Below are 18,911 nucleotides of genomic sequence, written 5' to 3'. Positions count from 1 at the left end.
CTGCCCTACACTGATGCCCAGCGTGATATCAAGCCTTGGGAGAGAAACTGGGTGGAGAGATTATGATAAAGGTCTTCCTTCCTGGGAGTGGGTCAATTGATGGTACAGTGGAGATACAGTGGCCCAGATCCTGAACTCACCTTCTGGTACATTCTGCTCAACTTGCCGCCAGGGATCTGGACAGCTCCCAGATGTTCTGTGTTTCTTTCTCTCTGGGAAGATGACCATGGAGATCCTAAAATCTGCCCCAGATCCCTTACCATGAAAGGGGATGGGCATTCCAGGCCTTTACTACCCTTGCCTTTTGCATTCTCCTGCTGAAATGTATGTCCAGGGTCCTCACCAGGTTATACACCCATCCACCACAGCAGCCCACTTGCCATTTTTGGTATGTGCTCTGTTCCTTCCAGACTCCAGTCTTCGCACAAGCTATTCTACTTCCTAACATTATCCTTCTATCCTGATTTTCCTAATAAAGCCCATGTATCCTCAAAACCCAACTCAAATCCTCACTCCTCCCCAAAACCTCCCCTCTTGGTCTATCTGTCCCTCTGTTACAATGTATGTTTATATCTTCCATGGTGATGAGCGTGAATTATGATCGTCAGTCTCCCCCATGAAACTAGGAGTTGCTAAAAGGTCAGGAGCCTTACCTGGCTCATCCCTGCACCCTCTCTGTGGCTAGTCTAATCCAGAGCCTTTCCCATAGAAGTCCTCTATTGGATGTTTGTTAAAGGCGTGTATATTTGTGTATCAGTGTCCTTGGGCTGCTGTAACAAAGTACCACAAACAGGTGGTCCAAAACAAAGAAAACTATCATCCCACAGTTCTGGAGGCTAGAAGTTGAAAGTCAAGGTGTCAGTGGAGCTGTGTGCTCCCTCTGAGACCTGTGGCCTTGGCCTTCTGGTGGTGGCTACCAGTCTCAGTGTTTCTTGGCTTGCTGCTTCAGCTGCAGCACCTCACTCTCTGTTTCTGTCATCACATGGCCTTCTCCTCTCACATGTTGGTGCCTATCTCTGCTTATAACCATACGAGTCACCTAAATGGGGGATGATCTCTCCTTCACACTATATCTTAAATGAGTCTATTTCCCAAAAGGTCCCATTCAGAGGTACTGAAGGTTAGGACTTCAGCCTACCTTTCCAGGGGACACAAGTCAACCTGCATGTGGGAAGGGCATTGTGTCCCTGAGGACTCCATGATACAGATGTCCAAATCCAGGAAACGTATAGCCGGGAGAAGGGAGGGGTGGAATGAGGCAGAGTGCATTAGTGGGGACCGTGGAAAGAGAACCAATGAGGAAAGGAAGGGTGGGGGGCAGAAGTGAACAGGGTAGATGGGAACACCTACCTGGAAACTCCTCTTCAGTCTCTGGCCAAGCACAGCACAGAAGTGACCGTGTTAGCAGAACACAAGAAAAGCACAAAGAGCCTCAGACTTCTGTGGCAAAGTGAAGGTGACCATGGGCCCCATCCCTGGCTTCCTTCCTCCACAGCTGCCTCCTTCCCTTCTTGTGCATCTCTGGCTGCTGCAGCTTGACTCTCATAATGGGGAAGTTAATGAGACCTTCAGTAAATGGATCCCAGATTTTCTTTCCACCCCAAGTAATTATAAAGCTCAGCAATTTTTTTCCCCTAACTTGCTGCTGATTTTCTAATTACTCTTGCTCCAAATAGGACAGTTAGCATTAAAATGAAACCATGCTGAGGTTGTGGGTTCACTCACATCTGCTTGGCTTATTTCCTTAATTTGACAGCATGGCTTTATGGACAGAGAGCAGCAGGTGATCCCCACATTTTATAATGTGAGGCTTATGCCCCCAAAACGGCAAACCCTCAACAGGCACCAAGGTAAAACTCTCCTGTAGGAAAAACTCATCAAGACATACCCACCAGATGGAGTTTAATGAGTCTTAGAATACAGCAGCCTCCTCTCTGGAAGGGTACCAGAGAGGGCGTTTTCCTTCACTTCTTCCCAGTGAAGGAAGTAGAATAGCCCCAGAAACTTGAAATAAATTTCTGAACATGAGGGAGCTTCCTTTCACATAAGAGCAGGCATACCATAAGAGGGGTGAAGGGACAGGGGGTCCTGGGATTGGGAAGAAGAAAAGAAGTTTCAGGTATAAAGAATAAGTAGGCTGGAGCACCTGGGTGACTCAGTCAATTATGCGTGTGACTTCAGCTCAGGTTATGATCTCAGGGTTTGTGAGTTTGAGCCCCATGTCGGGCTCTGTGCTGACAGCTCAGAGCCTGGAGCCTACTTTGGATTCTCTCTCTCTCTGCCCTCCCATGTTCATGCTCTGTCTCTTTCTCTCAAAAAAATAAACATTCAAAAAAAAAAAGAGTAAGTAGGCAGTAGCAAGTAGGCAGAAAGGTTAGAAAATACTTGGGTCAATGCAAAAAAATGCTGGCAGGGGAACATTTGGAGAAATCTTGCCAAGAAAGCCCCACCTTTAAGCCAAACTGCCCCAAAGTTATATTAGACTGATTAATAGGCATTTTCCTGTTGCAAAATTCTACAATCTCATTTGGAGAAGCAAGAGAAACTTTCCAAGGAGACGTGATTAAAGGAACCAGCGACATTTAATCAGGACATTTAATTGGGAAGGAACCCTCACTGTAAGTCTTCCGTCCATATATCTAATGTAAAAACACCCCATGGCAAGTCAATCTCGTTTCCTCTTGCCTTCATCTCAGCGGAAGCTGTGGAGGAGAGAGACTGTTCCCCTGGATTCTGAACCAGTGCTTGAAGATATCTTGTCCCTCTCTGTCTTCTTACCTTCTTGATTGTTCCCCACCAACACCTCAAAAGTCAGTTAGGAGACAGGAAGAAGAGAATCTTGGGATTCCTATAGCAAAGGGAGTGTGACTTCAGGTCCTTTTTCCCTACCCTATAGTCATGGGTGCTTGATTCCTTTTCCCTCCATGTTCTGTCCACATTCTACTCCTTGTTTGGAGGGAAAACGAGTATCTGGACTCAGGATTCTGTAAGTGAAGGGAAGTGTGGACTTGATAGTCTGATAGACCTGGATTCAGATCATGACAACACCATGGACAAGCACATGTCCTGGGTAAGGTTCATTTCTCTCAGCCTCCCCTTCCTGCCCTGCAAGCCAGAACCAGCAGCCTTCATCTTCAGGTTTACTGGGAGAATCCAACATGTAATTGGTCTCTGGTAAACATTAATTCAATAAGTGCTTCTTTAGAATCTCAGCCAGGAAAGGACACTGGATGATACTGTCACTGTCCCTACAATGCATGGGGTTCTTTGTGCAATGGCACCTTCACTGCTGCCCTGGAATCATCAGTTTCTTTCTTCTCTACACCACTCTCAGTTCTCAAAGGCAGTGCAGGACCGAGCTGGCTCGAGGGCTCAGTTCATCTTGCTTCCATACCATCTGGCCTATGACCCACCATTAGTCCTTTTATGCCTCCTGTCTAAAGAAATGTCTTGTATTTTGCCTACGGAAGATGGTTCCCTAATGAATGTCAAATAACAATAAAACTTAAGTGTTTTCATCAGACACTTGAGCAGGCATCTGTCCTCCCAGCAGTAAAATATGCTAGGATTCTGGAAACAGCTAAGAAATTTGAAACTGGGTTTCACCCACTTGGAGGAGAGGTACGATAATTTCAGCCACTGACTCAGAAGAAAAGTCTTCATGAGGCTATGACCAAGATGCAGTGGCTCTTGACATAAGTCTTACCCATGGAAGGAGAAAGAGGAGTGTGCCAGGGAGAAGGAAGTATGGGAACCCCCTGCAGCCCACCGCACTAGCCAGGTAGGGTAGGGCAGGGCAGGCTCCTGGGGGGGCCATAGCTCTCCTGCTGCCTCTGATGCAGTCCTAGCCCCAGGCTCTGCAGACACTGGCCTCCTAGGCACCCCCCCCCCCCAGAGCAGCATGCATTTGGCAGTCCTGGTCTGCCCTGAGCACCAGAACGTGTGCTTACTGGGCAACAGGGGCTTAAAATCACAGAGAGAAAAAGAACTTCTCAGGTAGCAGCCCACTCTATCATGTGAGTTCAGATAATCAGGAGCAGATGAACCACATCCAAAGGCCCTGAAAAAATGTGCAAACCAGTGATCATGAAGCTGTCCTCCAGTTTTCTATGGACTTGGAAAATGAAGGCACTACGATTAGGTTTGGAACCTGATGGTTCTAGGTTCAGATCATGGTACAGCCACTGGTCAACTGTGTGGTTTGAGGAAAGTCATTTGAGCAATTTGAGTCTCATTTCCTAGAATTAAAGGTTAGATGTAAGGGTGGAATAGGGGAAGAGAGGGACTTCGTATTTTTTCTCCAGAATTGATGAGGGGATTAGAGATAAAATAACTCAAATCACCTAGAATGCAGCTGGTGCTCAATAAACAACAGACAGAAAGCAATATCCAGAACCTATGGAAATGCCCGTGTCCCCTTCTCTAAGGACAAAGAAACGGAGCCTATTTATCCCTAGTGAGAATGATCAAGGCAGAGGTCACTAGTCACCAGGAACACCAAAATTGGGCAAAGTTCAACAAACAACATACTCAAGGTACATGGTTTCCTTCAAGAGCTCTGAAAAAGACTCTTGTAAATATGGAAAAATGAAGCTTGAACAATAGCAGCTGGGTGAAATCACCCCAAAGATCACCCCTTTTCACGTGGAGGAAGGCCTCCACAGATGCCGCCATAAAGGTCTCCAGCGTGTTTGGTATGGTTACCAGATAACTCCAATGAAGCAAGAGTAGGCATAGTTATTACATTTGTGGATGACACAAAGCTAAGAGAGCTTTATGATAATTAGATTATAGAATTAAGATTCAAAAATATCTCAGTGGTCTTAAATATGAACTCAAAGAAAGAAGTGGAAACATAATTGTCAAATTCTTCCTCTGGGTTTGCACCGGTAGCTGGGGGTGAGGCCTTACCACTAAGTGCAGCATCATTCCTGGTTTAAGTTGGAGATAAAAGCAGGAAGTATGAAGGGAAGAGAGACAAAACTATTCCAAATCCAAATAACCCACCCACCTGTAGAAGTCACATGCCACATACAGTGGCCAGCAGGGGTGGTTTGCAGGACTGACGGCTTCTGTTGCACAGGTAGCTCCCTTGCTTCCCTTTGGGGATTTAAGTCTACCCAGACCTCTGTATTTTGCCTCCAGACCACATTCTGCTGTCTGTTCAGAAGCAGGCAACCACCTCAGCAAACTGGCTCGACTGAGCCAAAGACAAGGTCAGTTGAAGCCCACGCCTCCCATTATAGCTGCCTTCTTTGTGGGAAGGGTTTTATATTTACTTTCTTACATGATCCATTTACTCCATTTCTGCTGGCAGGAGGAGATAAAAGCACACTTAGTGTGCCTCCAGCATAGGAATCCCCCACAGTGGTTTCTTCCCAGTCGGTGTATTTGTGCCCATCAGAGCCATTTCTCAGACTTAATCTTGTCCCTTTGGAAACCACATTGGCAAAATAGCTAAAGCGCATCAGTTCTATTTTGCTATGTTCTCTACTTTCAGTTACTTTATATACTAGGATTTATTAGTTGCAGCTAATTCCTAAACGGACTGGGCCTTTTTCTCTGCCAAACACTCGATGTGCAGTAAAATGGAACTGGACACATTTGAAGCTAATGGCTTCTCACTTCCTTCCTAACAATGTTGAGGCACCAGCAGCAGAGCGACCTCCCCATTCCCCTGATAACATCCCATTTGTGGGGAAGGTTCATGCTGCACAGCTGCCCCCCCCCAACTGCCCTGCCCCCCCCCCCCCCCCCGTCCCCCTGCAGGGCTGGCCCCATGTGAGAACAGAAAGAATTAGGGAACTCTGCAAGGCACTTTTATGACATCATGATGTAGGTTCCAGAGCAGGGATAGATTTAAAATGTTTCCCCCTTGTGGTTTTGACCCCGAACCAGAACAGCAAGGGTGATTTTTATAGGTTACCCGGGGAGTATTTGAGAATAATTTTATTTCTTTTCATAAAAATAAAATGATTTTCAAGAAACTCTACCAGTGTCTGAAAGTCAAGCCCATGCTTACCTACAAAAATATTGCTCTAAACCCTGCCACATGAGTTTGCTTATCTGACTTGCATTTGCCTTCAGAGAATTTCAAGGAATAATAAATATTGGAATTTTACAAGTCAGAAATGAATGAGATGAGGCCCTAAGACAATGAGATAATTTCTTAACACCCAGACCCATGTTCTTTTCCCTCTTCTTTAGTAATTTATCTCAGACTATAAGAAATTCCCTGTGTATTATATCAGCATAAATTCATAAAGTTTATTTTTAAAATAAAATTATATTTTCATACAGGATTCTGAGGGGCTTGGCATAGTATGGGCTTTTTGGATTGTATTTTAGACCCGAAAGTGTTAGAAAAACCATATTTTCCCATCTTTTGCCCACAATGGTAATGCATATTTAATTAGCATTCAAAGCTTGTCTATTTGCTTTTGTTACATTCCTAGGGTGTCTCAGGGGTCGCCAAAAGCAACTATTGACCCATAGCCCAGGCTCCCCTTCCCAGATCACACAGGCTATTTCCAAACTAGGCTTCCAGAACTATTCTCTGCCCAGAGAAGTCCGAGAAGGCCCAAAAGCAGGAGCTCAAGGCTACCTCAGGGGTCTGCTGTCATCTCCTTGGTCCCTGCTGTGCCCTATCACTTCCAGGTATACTGGCTGCCCAGCTCTGGCCACTCCCCTTAGACTGGGCCCAGCTCTGCCAGACTCACAGGCCTGCTGGCATTCAGGTCTGCTTGTCTGCCCAGTTATGGTACTCGCTTCTCATATTGAAGCCATCCATCCCTGCCAGTCACTGTCCCTCCCTGGGCCCTTAGCATCTGCTGGCCTTTTCCTAACCCTTGACCCCTGCCATCCACTGATACCAGGCACTGATACCAGACAGAGTGGCCAAGAAGCCCTGATTTATTCAGTGTGGTTTTGTCTCAATGCAGTAATATTTAGGAGCTTCATCAGGATGAGCACTGAGTTTCAGAGGGCAGTAGACGGAGCTTCTCTGGCGACTGCCCAAGTAAGCAAGAAACCCAGCAATGAGCCAAGCCTCGCTGGAAACATGAAGGCCAAACTCCAAATCTGAAGGAACAAAGGCCCTAGATAGAAAATTGGGGCAGAGATCAGTCACGGAGCTCAAAGTTCACAACTGAGAAGAGATTTTACCTAAATTTAGAACGTATGGGGTCCCAGGGAGGAGGGTCTTGGGGGGTGAGAGGAGAGGGAAGGGGTGACTATAATACCAGAGTGAGTCCATAGGTTGTTTCCAGGCTTGCGTGAGAGTGAGGTGAGTGGGTCATGCTGTGCTCAGGGACAGAGAAGGCACATATTCACACCACACGCTGAACAATCTGATACACTAGAATCCATATTTAGCAATGCTTATTCCAGCAACACTCCAATAATTTTATTGGAGACTAAAACCTTTGATTTTAATTAGATTAATTTCTCTAGGTTTACTACATTTTTAATGTATTTTTATTATGCCTTGGGGTCATTTCCCCGAGCGGAACCATTCCAGTTTTATAATTAAAAAAGGAATCAACATTTTGAATTTAAAATACAGATTTTTCAGATTTCGCTTTTCTGGATCAAAGTTATACCATAAAAATTTGACCACTCAGAGCCTTAGGTCTATAAATGTGTTACGTGGCAATTTTTTTCTTCTCACCTGGATGAAATATAACTAGCTTTTACTGACCAACACTGGGAAATGTCTTGGCCTGTGGATTCTTGGTAAAGATTCCAATGTCTCTTGTGGCGAAGGTAAGCAGGTTGCCTCAGATCCGGCTGCAGAGCACACGCAGGTGAAGTGGCTGCCTTTCCTGGCAGGCAGGAGGTGAAAGCTGTCGCTGGATTCTGCTACCTCGGCCCCATGCTGACAAACAACACACTAATAGGCAAGGAACTAGACAACTCTATCTAGGAACCCAGCATGGCTCTTGGCAAAATGGCAGGAAGGTTCTGGTTTCCAAATAACAAAGTTTTGTCAGAGCCAGAGGCCCGACATCCCCCTGCCTAGATGGACTCTCATGGCCTCCCAGCTCCTCTCATCAAGTCGGCCTCTCCTTCACCAACAGTCTATGCGCCATGTGCTGAGCTGGATTCCACAGCCTGTGTTGTCCAGTTCTGCTGCCAAAGGTGGGTCTTTCATTGAGTTTCCAGTAAGGGTCAGGTACTGTGTGAGGCATAGTGGGGAACATCGTGATTCTCATTTTAGAGTCCAGGAAACCGTGCTGGTACTCCAAAAGATGAAGTGATATGCCCCGAACCATATGGCTGGCGGAGCAGAATCTATTTTGAACTCAGATCTGTCCAGCTCCAAATCCCACACATTTTCCACTCCACCAAGCATCATCCTTTCCAGAAGCTATAGGGTCTCTATGTGAGTAAACCCCACCAGGCTGTCACCTCCCTGTGAAGAGCAGAGGTCTCCTGCAGATCCCTGCCATTCTAACTTGGTATCACACCTACAACATAAGGGCTAAGGCTTCTTACATCCAGCACAATGGGTCCAGAACAAATGCCTCCTCCCTCAAATTGGAACACCCCCAGTCCCTAGTCTCTGCACCCTGCCCACCACCCAGCCTTGTCATCCCTGCCCAGCCCTGGCCTGGGGATCCAAAAGAACATCATCAAAACCAATAACCCTGCTACTTATACAAACTGTTTTTATGTGAACTCATAGTGATGCACTTTCCTCCCTCATCTTGAATGTGTCCAAAGAGCCACAAACATCTCAATGCTTATGAAAATGAAATTATCCAGATGTCTTTGCAGATGTTACAAATAGCCATCCAGTACAGTATAAATGCAAAGAACATCTCCTCTATCCCCATGGGAGTGTTTGCAAATGAGACGAGGAAAAATGACCAAATGCACACTAATTCCTGATGAAGGTGACTTTTCTCTATCCCTGTGGTTAGAACTTCTATTTCAAAAAATCTTAAAATTCAAAATTTGAAATGTTTTCAGTGGTGATCAAAGTTTACTATTTAGTGGTTATTACACTGTTATTAATTGGGGGCAAAAACCAAGGAGGTGCATTGAGGTATGGAGGATGATTACATTCATGTCCCTTCAGGGTCAGGGAGGAGGAACCGCTCATTCACTTATGTCTGGAGGTAGGGAAGGAGGGGGAGTGAGGAAGGATGGGAAGTTCAGCTGGAGGCATGGAGCTTCATGGTGGAGATAAAACCCTGGCTTATCACAACTGGTCTGGCCGAGATGGAGGAGGTCAGCCATTGAACACCTTGACCAAGAACACAGGATTGGGAATGGGCCATACCTGTCTGAGGACTGACTCATAGATCATTTTGACAGGAATTGAACAGTAATGGTGGGGAAGGAGGCAGGGGCCAGACCCTGAGGGTCCTTTGGTGCCAGGCTGATGAAGCCTGGACTTGTAACTTTGAAGTAAAAAGCAGCATTGGAATTGTTCAAACAGGGGTGTGACACAATGGAAGGAGAGATTTAGGGAAACTACCCAAGAAATAACCAGAAGGATAAACTGAAAGGGAAACTGTTCATATATGCACCTGTCATATTTTTACCCCACCTCCTTCAACAGAGAAGTTGAGGACTCCAAAGCTGTTGTCATCCAGGGTTAGGAGAGGGACATCCCTTCTGTATCCAGATGTTTTCTGCCTACCGTAGGACAACAAGAGCCTGGAGCTGGCCAGGGCTGTGCATCCTTCTCATTGGTGGCTGGTGGGGCTGGTGGGGCCGTGGTCTGGTCAACAGACAAGACCTGCTGAAGCCGCTTCCCACCCAGCCCACATTCTGCCCTCCTATCTCTGCTCCTGGCCGCCTGCCTCTCCCTCTGATTCCTAAATAAAGTCAATTGCTCCAGGTCCTGCGGCTGTGTCCTTGAGCTTCCCACCAACCTGGGTTTTAGCTTGCCCGCTCACAATCTGCCGTGGCATAAACCAGCCTCCAGGCAGCAGCCATTCCCACTGTGGGCCCCAAGGCTCAGCAGAGGGGAGGACCTCTCCAGGGCCAGCTAACAGGTGGGTGGAGCCTCTTGGGAAGGACCGGTGAGGTGCCATGTGTCCTAAATGGGAAAGGGAGGGAAGAGGAGTGCCCTTGGTCTTGAAAATCCTCCTGGTTCTTCAGGTGCTGTCTTCTGTCCCTCAGATGATCTTATTTAGACTGAGAGCCTCAGGCCAAATGTTCAAGTGGGCAAGATATGAATGTAATCTCTTAATCTCCTTTATTTTTCTAAAACAGAATTTCATTACTATTTCAAGCTCCCAACTCCCTGGGGGACAGAAACCATCTTAGTTATAATGGGGCCCCTCCTGAGCAGGGTTGTGGGGTTTCCTTATGTAGTGCCGAGGTAATGGTGGAAGAAATCCTCCTGTCTCCTTGCTGGCACCTGCTAAGCTATCCTCATGCCATCTGGCCTTTGGTCATTTGTTCATGCAGGTTGCTTCAGGTCACCCCTCATTCCTGACCCTGAGGCCTCCTCAGATCCAGCTCTGTCTCCACTACCGCCATGCCCCTTCTATCCCAGACCACACAGGACTGAGAGAAGCTCCATGAAGCTGAGTCCCCAGGTGCCAGGCAATGTCAGGAAGCCATTTCTCCTCTGGGACCTGGAGGACTCAGGGGGGTTCTGACAAGGCATGGGGGACAAGTTCCCTCTGCTTTGGATTCCCCAAACCTCTCTGGGGGGCTATCATTCCCTCCTTGGGCCATACCTTTCTCAAGGGCTGTGTCAGTTGGTGCCCTGGAAGCAGACCCTGAGGTGAATTTAGGAGTTTGAGAGGGTTGTTGCAGGTGGGGTATGAACACCTGTGAAAGATGAAGGGGGAGCAACCAGAATAGGACAGGAGAACTTCCACTGCCATGAAGATCTATAGTCCCCACCCACCCATGGGGCTAGAGGGATCTCACAATGGGCATGAAAGACCAGGCCCTGGTTCCCCAACTCAGTCATGATTTGCTAAAGCTGCCCAGGAAGCGTGTGGGCTCAGCACAAATGCCGTGGTGAATCCTGAAGGTGCTGCAGCTGGGCTCTCAGGTGACAATGCTCCTCCCAGCTGGAGGGCAGGCTCTTTGCAGAAGGGAAAGCCCAAAGGCACACCTCCATGGCTTCATGCCTCCACAGGGGCGCCCCCCACACCGGCACAGTCTCCCTCAGCTCCTACCTTGCCCAGGAGGGGGGATTTCTGTCTGCCCTGAATCAGGCAGAAGCTTCCAGAACACTTCCAGCCTCCTAGAGTTCTTTCTGGGCCCTACTGAGGACTCACTTTTAAAACCTAAAAACCAGAAGTGGATCTTGTTTTCTCTTTTGACATTACGAAAGCTTTCTCCTTAGAAAATAAACCTGGCATAGCCTAGCTTGACTGGGAAGAGGCCATGGGGACAAGGGACACATGGGAAGGCCAGGGAACACCCCCGGTTAAGTTTTGAAATGTCATCCTGGCACATGCCTCCTCTTAATGCATCTCTGAACACCCACTACAGACATTTACTTATCACTTCCCTCCCCTCCAAGAAGGAAGGAACTCTCTCTCCATTTTGGCAACTGCCTCAGGCAAACCGTGTCCCGCCTGTAGAGTAATATGGCTCCCAGGATCTCCCCAGATGATGAGGCAAACTGACATACAGATGAAGCTCTCTCCCACTCCATGTGGTGGTGTGGTGTTCTTCCAGGAGCTTCTATCCTCCCAGCACTGGCCCCATCTTCAGGTGATCAATAAAAGAGAAACAGCTAAGGATGATACAGGGCTTACCACAGGCACTGTTCTAAGCACTGTTATGACTCATTTAAGCCCCATAGCAAACCCATGAGAAAAATATTACCATTATCCCCATTTTACAGATGCAGAGACTAAAGCACAGAGAGGTCAAGTAACTTGTCTGAGGTTATACAGCCTCAGGACCAAGATTCAAATCCAGGTAGTTTGTCTGATCCCAGTGTTGGAATGCCAAATCTCTACAGTTAGTTAGCTGCCTCACTATCAAGAGCTAAACTTAAAAAGGGGACAATAACATGAGGTAAAAGGAACTGACCACACACACAGATACCAGCAAGCAGAAGACAGGACCATGGAGTCATAGCTCTCAGGAAGTAGGAAAAGACAACTCCCTCAATTTATAGATGGAGACATGGGGGACTAGAGAGACTGAGCAATGCAGCTGGTGATACGTAAAGCCTGCATGCAAACCCAATCTCCTCTGACCTTAATGCTACAACCCATCCTCATTACCAAGAAAAAAATTACCCAAGGTCCAAGGCCTGGAGCGGACAGCCCGCCTCTTCCTTGGTAACACTTCTCATAGTCCCATTTGTGACTCAGAATAGCACAGAGGCATTTAGTGGGTTAAAGAAAACAGTAAAGCAGCAGCGTCACATGAATGGGGCAGTCTTGTATCTTTCCAGGAGAAAGATGAGCCCCCACTCAGTATTTATGATGAGAAGTCATTTACTCAACCTATTTTATGTGCAGCACGTCCACAGTCAAGGATGTTACCTTTCAAAGAAAGTAATTTATTACTTCAACAAATATTTATTGAGTATTTACTACATGCAAGGTACTAGACAAACTTGCGGGGATGAAAAAGACAGGATGTCATTTGAGGGGCTTATGGTCTAATGCAGGGAACGTGGCATGTAGGCAAATCATCATGATTAAGTAGAAAGGGGTGGCATCCATGCTCTTACCTAATGATCACAGTACAGAATATTTGAGAGTTTACAGAGCATTTATGTGTAACGTACCTAGAATACCAGTCTATTCCTCCCCCTCCTTATCCAGCAGCAAACTCCTTTCCATGCTGCAAAACCCCACTCAAATGTCAACTTCTTGGACTGTCTACTTCATCCCCAGGCAGACTCCTTTTTTCCTTCCTTCCTCCTTTCCTCTCTTCTATTCCTTCCTCTCTCCATCTTTCTTCCCCCATTTTCATAAGAACAGAGAATACTTTTCAAGCAGTGCCTATGCTAAGCAAGGTATAAGGGCACTCCACCATGCTATGACACATGGGTCCAAGAAACAGAACTGTATACAATATTCTCCAACTAGACAACACTATCACTGAAGCACTCTGAGCGTGGAGAACTGTGTTCTGGACTTGACAGGCCCTTGGGACTATGAGGGCCCAAAGGGCCACCCATGGGTTCACTCAGCCTGCCATGGACATAGCCCTAAACACCCCTTGGCAGGCTGTGGCCACTGTCCATTCGTTCCTCCCCACCTGTGTACTCACCCACTCCTGGGGGCCCCTATGCCACCTGAACCACTCGGCAACCCTTCCTGGCATCTCGCTAACTGCCCAGATGGCCCAGATAGCTCTGAACAGAGATCTACCCGCTGTGTACCCTGCCCAATCCAAGTTGTCTGCAGCCTCGTTCAGTTACAGACTGAGACCCTGTTCTCCCCACCATCCTCCTTTGCTGCTCAGTGCAGCTGGGGAAAAGGATAGCCCAAGTAAGAAAGGTCCAGAGTGAGGGTGCACAGAGTCCTAGAGAGGTGCCCTGCCAAGCATACTTGGACTTGGAACCAGCTCCTTGAGCTCAAACCCCAGTTCCAACCCCTACTGGTGTGTACGCTCAGGATGAGTTACAGAACTCTCTAAGCCTGGGCCTCATCATCCAGAACACGGGGCAGCAATAATAGCTCCCACTTCATAAAGTCGTTGAGGAAAACTGAGATACTGCCCACAAGGAAAAAGCACTTTGTAAACTAGAAAGAGCCATTGTGTATGCACTTGAGATATTCCACAGTTATTATTATTACCTGTAATATTATATATTGAGATGTTAGAGCTCAAAGGTTAAGACATGCATTCTAGAGCCTAGTGGGCCAGGGTTCAAATCCTAGGTTTGCCACTTTCTAGCTGTGCAACGTTGGCCAAATTAAAGAACTTTTCTGTGTCTTAGTTTCTTCACCCATAGTGTTTTGGGGGAAGTAAGTAAGTTACTCTACTTAAAACATTTAGTGCCAGGCACAGTCAGCATTCCATAAATTCCAGCTATGACTACTATGGGATTCAAAAGAGGAGTGTATCAGGACATCTGGGTGGCTCAGTTGGTTAAGCCTCCGACTTCAGCTCAGGTCATGATCTCACAATCCACAGTCTGTGGGTTCAAGCCCCGGGTCAGACTGTTTGCTGACAGCTCAGAATCTGGAGCCTGCTTTGGATTCTCTGTTTCCCTCTCTCTCTCCCCCTCCCCCACTTGCACTCTCTCTCAAAATAACAAACAATTTTTTTTTCTTGTAAAAAGGGGAGTGTATCATTGTCTTAGTTTGGGCTGCTATAACTGAGTTTCATAGATTATGTGGCTTATAAATAGAAAGTTCTCTCTCTCAGTTCTGGATGCTGGAAGTCTAAGGTCAGGGTGCCAGCATGGTTGGGTTATGGTGAGAACTGTCTCACTCATGGCAGATAGCCATTTTCTCATTGTATCCTCATGTGGCAGAGAGCAGAGAGCTCTCTGGGGTCCCTTTTATAAGACTACTAGTCCCACTCATGCAGGCTCCACCCTCGTGACCTAATCACCTCCCAGTGGCCCCGTCTCCAAATACTATCATCTTGGGGGTTAGGATTTCAGCATACAAATTTGGAGGGAACACAAACATTCAGTCCATAATAATTACATTCTTCAGTATTCCTTATATCATGCTACATATGATTATAGTAACTAATATTTGAGAGTTTACAGTGAGAGCATTTACATGCTTATTTTTGGAAAGTGCCAAGAGACCTCAAAGCAAGTGAACACTTCCCATCCAGGGAAGTTAATGGAGAAGGTGGCACTTACCCTGCCCCTTGAAGAAGGAGTAAGATTTTGACTGATGGGTGGAAGGCAGAGAGGGATCCTACCCACAGGTGGGTGCTGGGAACGTCCCCCATCAGGCTGGGGCAGTAGAGTTTCTCCACCTCTGTTGTGTAACAGAATATCAAAATGCTGCTACCCAGGTCCTGCTTTGAGAGATTCTGAATCACTGGTCTTGAGTGAAACCTGGGCATTAATAATAGTAACAGTTCCCAGGTGAAACTAATGTGAAACTAGGTTTAATGACCTCCAGGCTACCACAGGGGGCCTCAAATTTAAATGCTTGAGAATCACCTGGAAAGCTTGTTAAACCACATTATCAATGGGCCCCATCCCAGGGATTCCTGATTCAGTAGGTCTGAGTGGGGCCTAAGAATTTACATTTCCAAGAAGTTCCCAGATGCTGCTGCTGCTGCTGGTTAGGGGCCACACTTGGAGACCTATAGGCAAGTGCATAGGATGCATGAAGACCGGCTTGAGACAAAGTCATTCAGTAGGTTCATGGGAATCTGCAAGGCCACTCCACAGAATTTTCAACCTTATTCTGTTGGGATTGGGATGTTGGGGTGAAAAATGGGCAAAACTATGTATTAGTAAAATAAACCTGGTAGCAAGATGAAGGAGGGATTAGGAGGGAGGAAACTGAAGACCGAGAAACCAGTTTGAAGGTTTTAACAGCCGGTAGCCTCGATGGGGAAGTGCAGCCTGACGCAGGTCCAGCAGGTGACTGCTAGCAACATAGCTGACGTCAACTTCAGAAGACATGAGCTGGGAAGGGAGGGACCAGAGAAGAGCTGCCATGACTCCCAGGTCTCAAGCCTGAGACATGAGCACTGGGAGTCAGGGGCAGGTCCAGGGTAAGAGGTGACAGTCTGACTTTGGACCTCTGCACCCAGGGACAGAGACGGTCCACGGGCTATTGGTTTCAAGAGTTTAGTCTGAGAATTAAAGACACTTGCCTCAAGGAAAGGATCGCAAAAGCAGTGGTGAGAATGCAGAGATTGAGTCCAAGGACAGATCCTGGGGTCACTCAGCCCAGACACCTAGGAAGAAGGGAGCAGAATAAAAGCCAAAAACCACAGGAAAATAAGGTTAAGGGGAACAAGGTGGTCAACAGTATAAAATGCTACAGGGTGTTGCAGTAAGAACTGAAAAAATATTCAAAACAAAAACAAAAGCAACCTAGTGAAAGGACACTGTCAGGGAGAAAGAACCGGCTCCAGTGTCAGAGCCTGCTTGTCCTGACAGAGGGGACAGCACACAGCCCTGCAGAGAGTGATGGTGGGGCCCCTGACTTCCCAGTTAGCTTCCAAACAAACAGCAGGGCCAGCAGGAGCCTTGTTCTCACTCCCTAGCAGCCTGCCCTTCACCCGCAAGGGACACCAAATGTGCTGAGAGCGAGACCCCTGGGCCTGGCATTAATGTTTCCTGTCATCACTAAGCTCAGACACTGGCATCTGCTCATCTCACCAAATGCCTGTGCCCTAAGGAGCACATTTTCTATAAAGGCCCAGCTAGGGGACAGAACAGTGGGAAGCAGATGGCATGTGGTGGGACACTTGCCTGTGATCACAGGTCTCCAGTGTGCCTCTGTGATTGGAGATAGATGAGGGCACATATCAAAAGAATGCTTGAGGGACCACATTCTCTCCCACATCCTCAGCTCACTCAGGCCCTGGAACTGGCTGGAGCAGGAGCTGCAGGCCAGCCAGCAGTGGTGGGCACGGTGGCATGGGAGGTAGGCTTTGATGAGGGCCAGCGCATTGCACAAATAACACCAGAGGCTTTCTGAACAACCATGGACCATCAAGATTAATTGAAACTGCAAGGACAGCTGAGAGAGAGCCGCAGAATTCTCCATCCCTTTAACCCCGAAACACAAGTGGAGACTTTGTCTGGATAATGTCAAGCCCTGCTTCCACTCAGTGGGTGAGATACTGCTCCATCAGAAGCTTTGTTCTCCTCAGGTTGGCCTCACAGTCCTCCATAATAACCCATATGTTCCAGTTTCGCTTATTAGGAAAGAAATAAAGAAAGATAAGATTTGCAGAAAGCAAAGACAATCATCTCCCCTTTGCAGAACTGGCCTGTGTCAAAGCTTTCAGATAACCAGGGGCACAGGCTAAACTTGACTAAGCTTCCCATGCAGGCTGCAGTTTCCATTTCCAAGCCTTTCAGCTTGAAATCCTGGGGGAAGGACTGGGATTGACCCATCAGATAACATTACTTTGAACTGCTGAGCAAGTAGGGATCCCTGGCTCCTTCCCTGGGGCTGACACAGGGGTGGGTTCTAACAAGTGTTGCATTCAGATTCATTTGCTGGGCATTAAAAGCTCTGTAAATTGTCTCATTGGAGTTTCCCAACTGGATTCTTGATACTGGAGCACTGTGAATGAAGGCATAACTGGTTTTCATGCAAACTGGAGATTTCTGGAACATCTTATACATGGTGTCTGGACAGCAGATTCTTTACTAAAGAAATCACATTGTTGGGGCACCTGGGTGGCTCAGTTGGTTAAGCCTCCGACTTCGGCTCAGGTCACGATCTCATGGTTCCTGAGTTTGAGCCCCATGTTGGGCTCTGTGCTGACAGCTCAGAGCCTGGAGCCTGCTTTGGATTCTGTCTCCCTCCCTAAGGCCCTCCCCCACTCATGCTCTGTCTGTCTTCTCTCTCTCTCTCTCTCTCTCTCTCACTCTCAAAGACAAATAAACATTAAAAAATATTTTTTAAAAAGAAATCATGTTGAGACATAGAACATTCTTATGAAATGGTTCAGGAATGGTGGCAAGAGTCTTTAAGTACCAAGTCTTATGCTGGTAATGCAGCTACCTGGATCCTTTGGGGAAGAAGGATTCTGAGCTATTCCACCTGAGAAGGAGTATAGGAAAGAGGAGTAGGCCAGAAGCTCTGTTTGCTACCCTGACTGCTTCATGTACGAATGAGGGAAGTGAGTCCAGAAAGGTAAGTGGCTAACCCAACCTTAGTATTTCTATGGACACTCAGAAGTTTTATGCTGCACTGTGTGTCTTCTAAGATGTCATTGTGCAAATCCCTTCCCTAAGAGCCCCTGCAAGGTTGAGAAGGTAAAGCACTTCCATGAAAAGCTAAATGGCAGTCCCAGGAGCTGCTGTAGCTTCTGGAGTAGCAGGTGAACGTCTGTAGAGCCCACCAGCCTGCAGCGAATCCAAGGGAAGACTTCAAGCTGGCAGAGGGGAGGGGTGAGGAGGCCAGGCCAGAGAAGAGTCTGTCTTGTGTGCACTTGAGTGTCCTTCCCTCTCTCCTGTTCTAGCACTCTCTCACCTCTATCCTTGGGGTTTGGGTGGTGCTGCCCTTCAGTCAGAAGCTGGCTCCTGACCCAAGACTAACCAGGTCAAGGGTTTCACACCCCTGGCTACAGTGACTGGCACAGAGATGAGCATATGGTCCATCCTAGACCAATGAGCATCAAAGCCTGACTTTGAGCATCGAAGGAGGAATTAGGGGGGAAGCTCTCTTTCTGCTGGCATTATGGGACAGGGTAAGAGCCTGGAGCGGCTGGTGGCTCATGCCTCCTCATGCCAGGAACCCAACCAAGAGGAAAGCAGAGTGAAAAGAGTTAAAGATGCAAATTTCTGATCTGGGGGAGAACTAGCATTGAACCATGCTTAGCACCAACTCTACCCCTAACCTTTTAGTTACATGAGCCAGTAAATTTCCCCGTTGGTTAAGGCAAGTTGATAGCATTTCTGACACTTGCACAAAAAGCATTCTGATCTATACACCAAGGAAGAGCACAGTCTTGGGCTTAAAGCTCAAGCATTTTTCAACTCAAACTAAGGCACTCTGCATCACTGTGAGAGTAGAATACAATGACCTATGTGTGTGCCCAGCACAGTCTCTGGTGACTGGTAGGTGCTTGACGCTGTCCTGAGCCTGTGAGTGAGTAGAGCTAAAGAAGATACCACCCCTGCCCTGGGGCACATACCCACAGGGGGAGAGACAATCAGCTGCAAAGAAATGGGACATATGATAGGAGCACTAATAGAGATGTGATCAGGGTGCCAGGGGAGCAGGTAGGAGGGGAAGAAGCACCTCATGGCTCAGCGCAGAGCACTCCTACTTGATTAAATTGAGTTGAATGTCACT

This window comes from Prionailurus bengalensis, chromosome C2, assembly GCF_016509475.1.
Source record: "Prionailurus bengalensis isolate Pbe53 chromosome C2, Fcat_Pben_1.1_paternal_pri, whole genome shotgun sequence".
NCBI lineage: Eukaryota > Metazoa > Chordata > Mammalia > Carnivora > Felidae > Prionailurus > Prionailurus bengalensis.
This window is presented reverse-complemented; position numbering follows the sequence as displayed.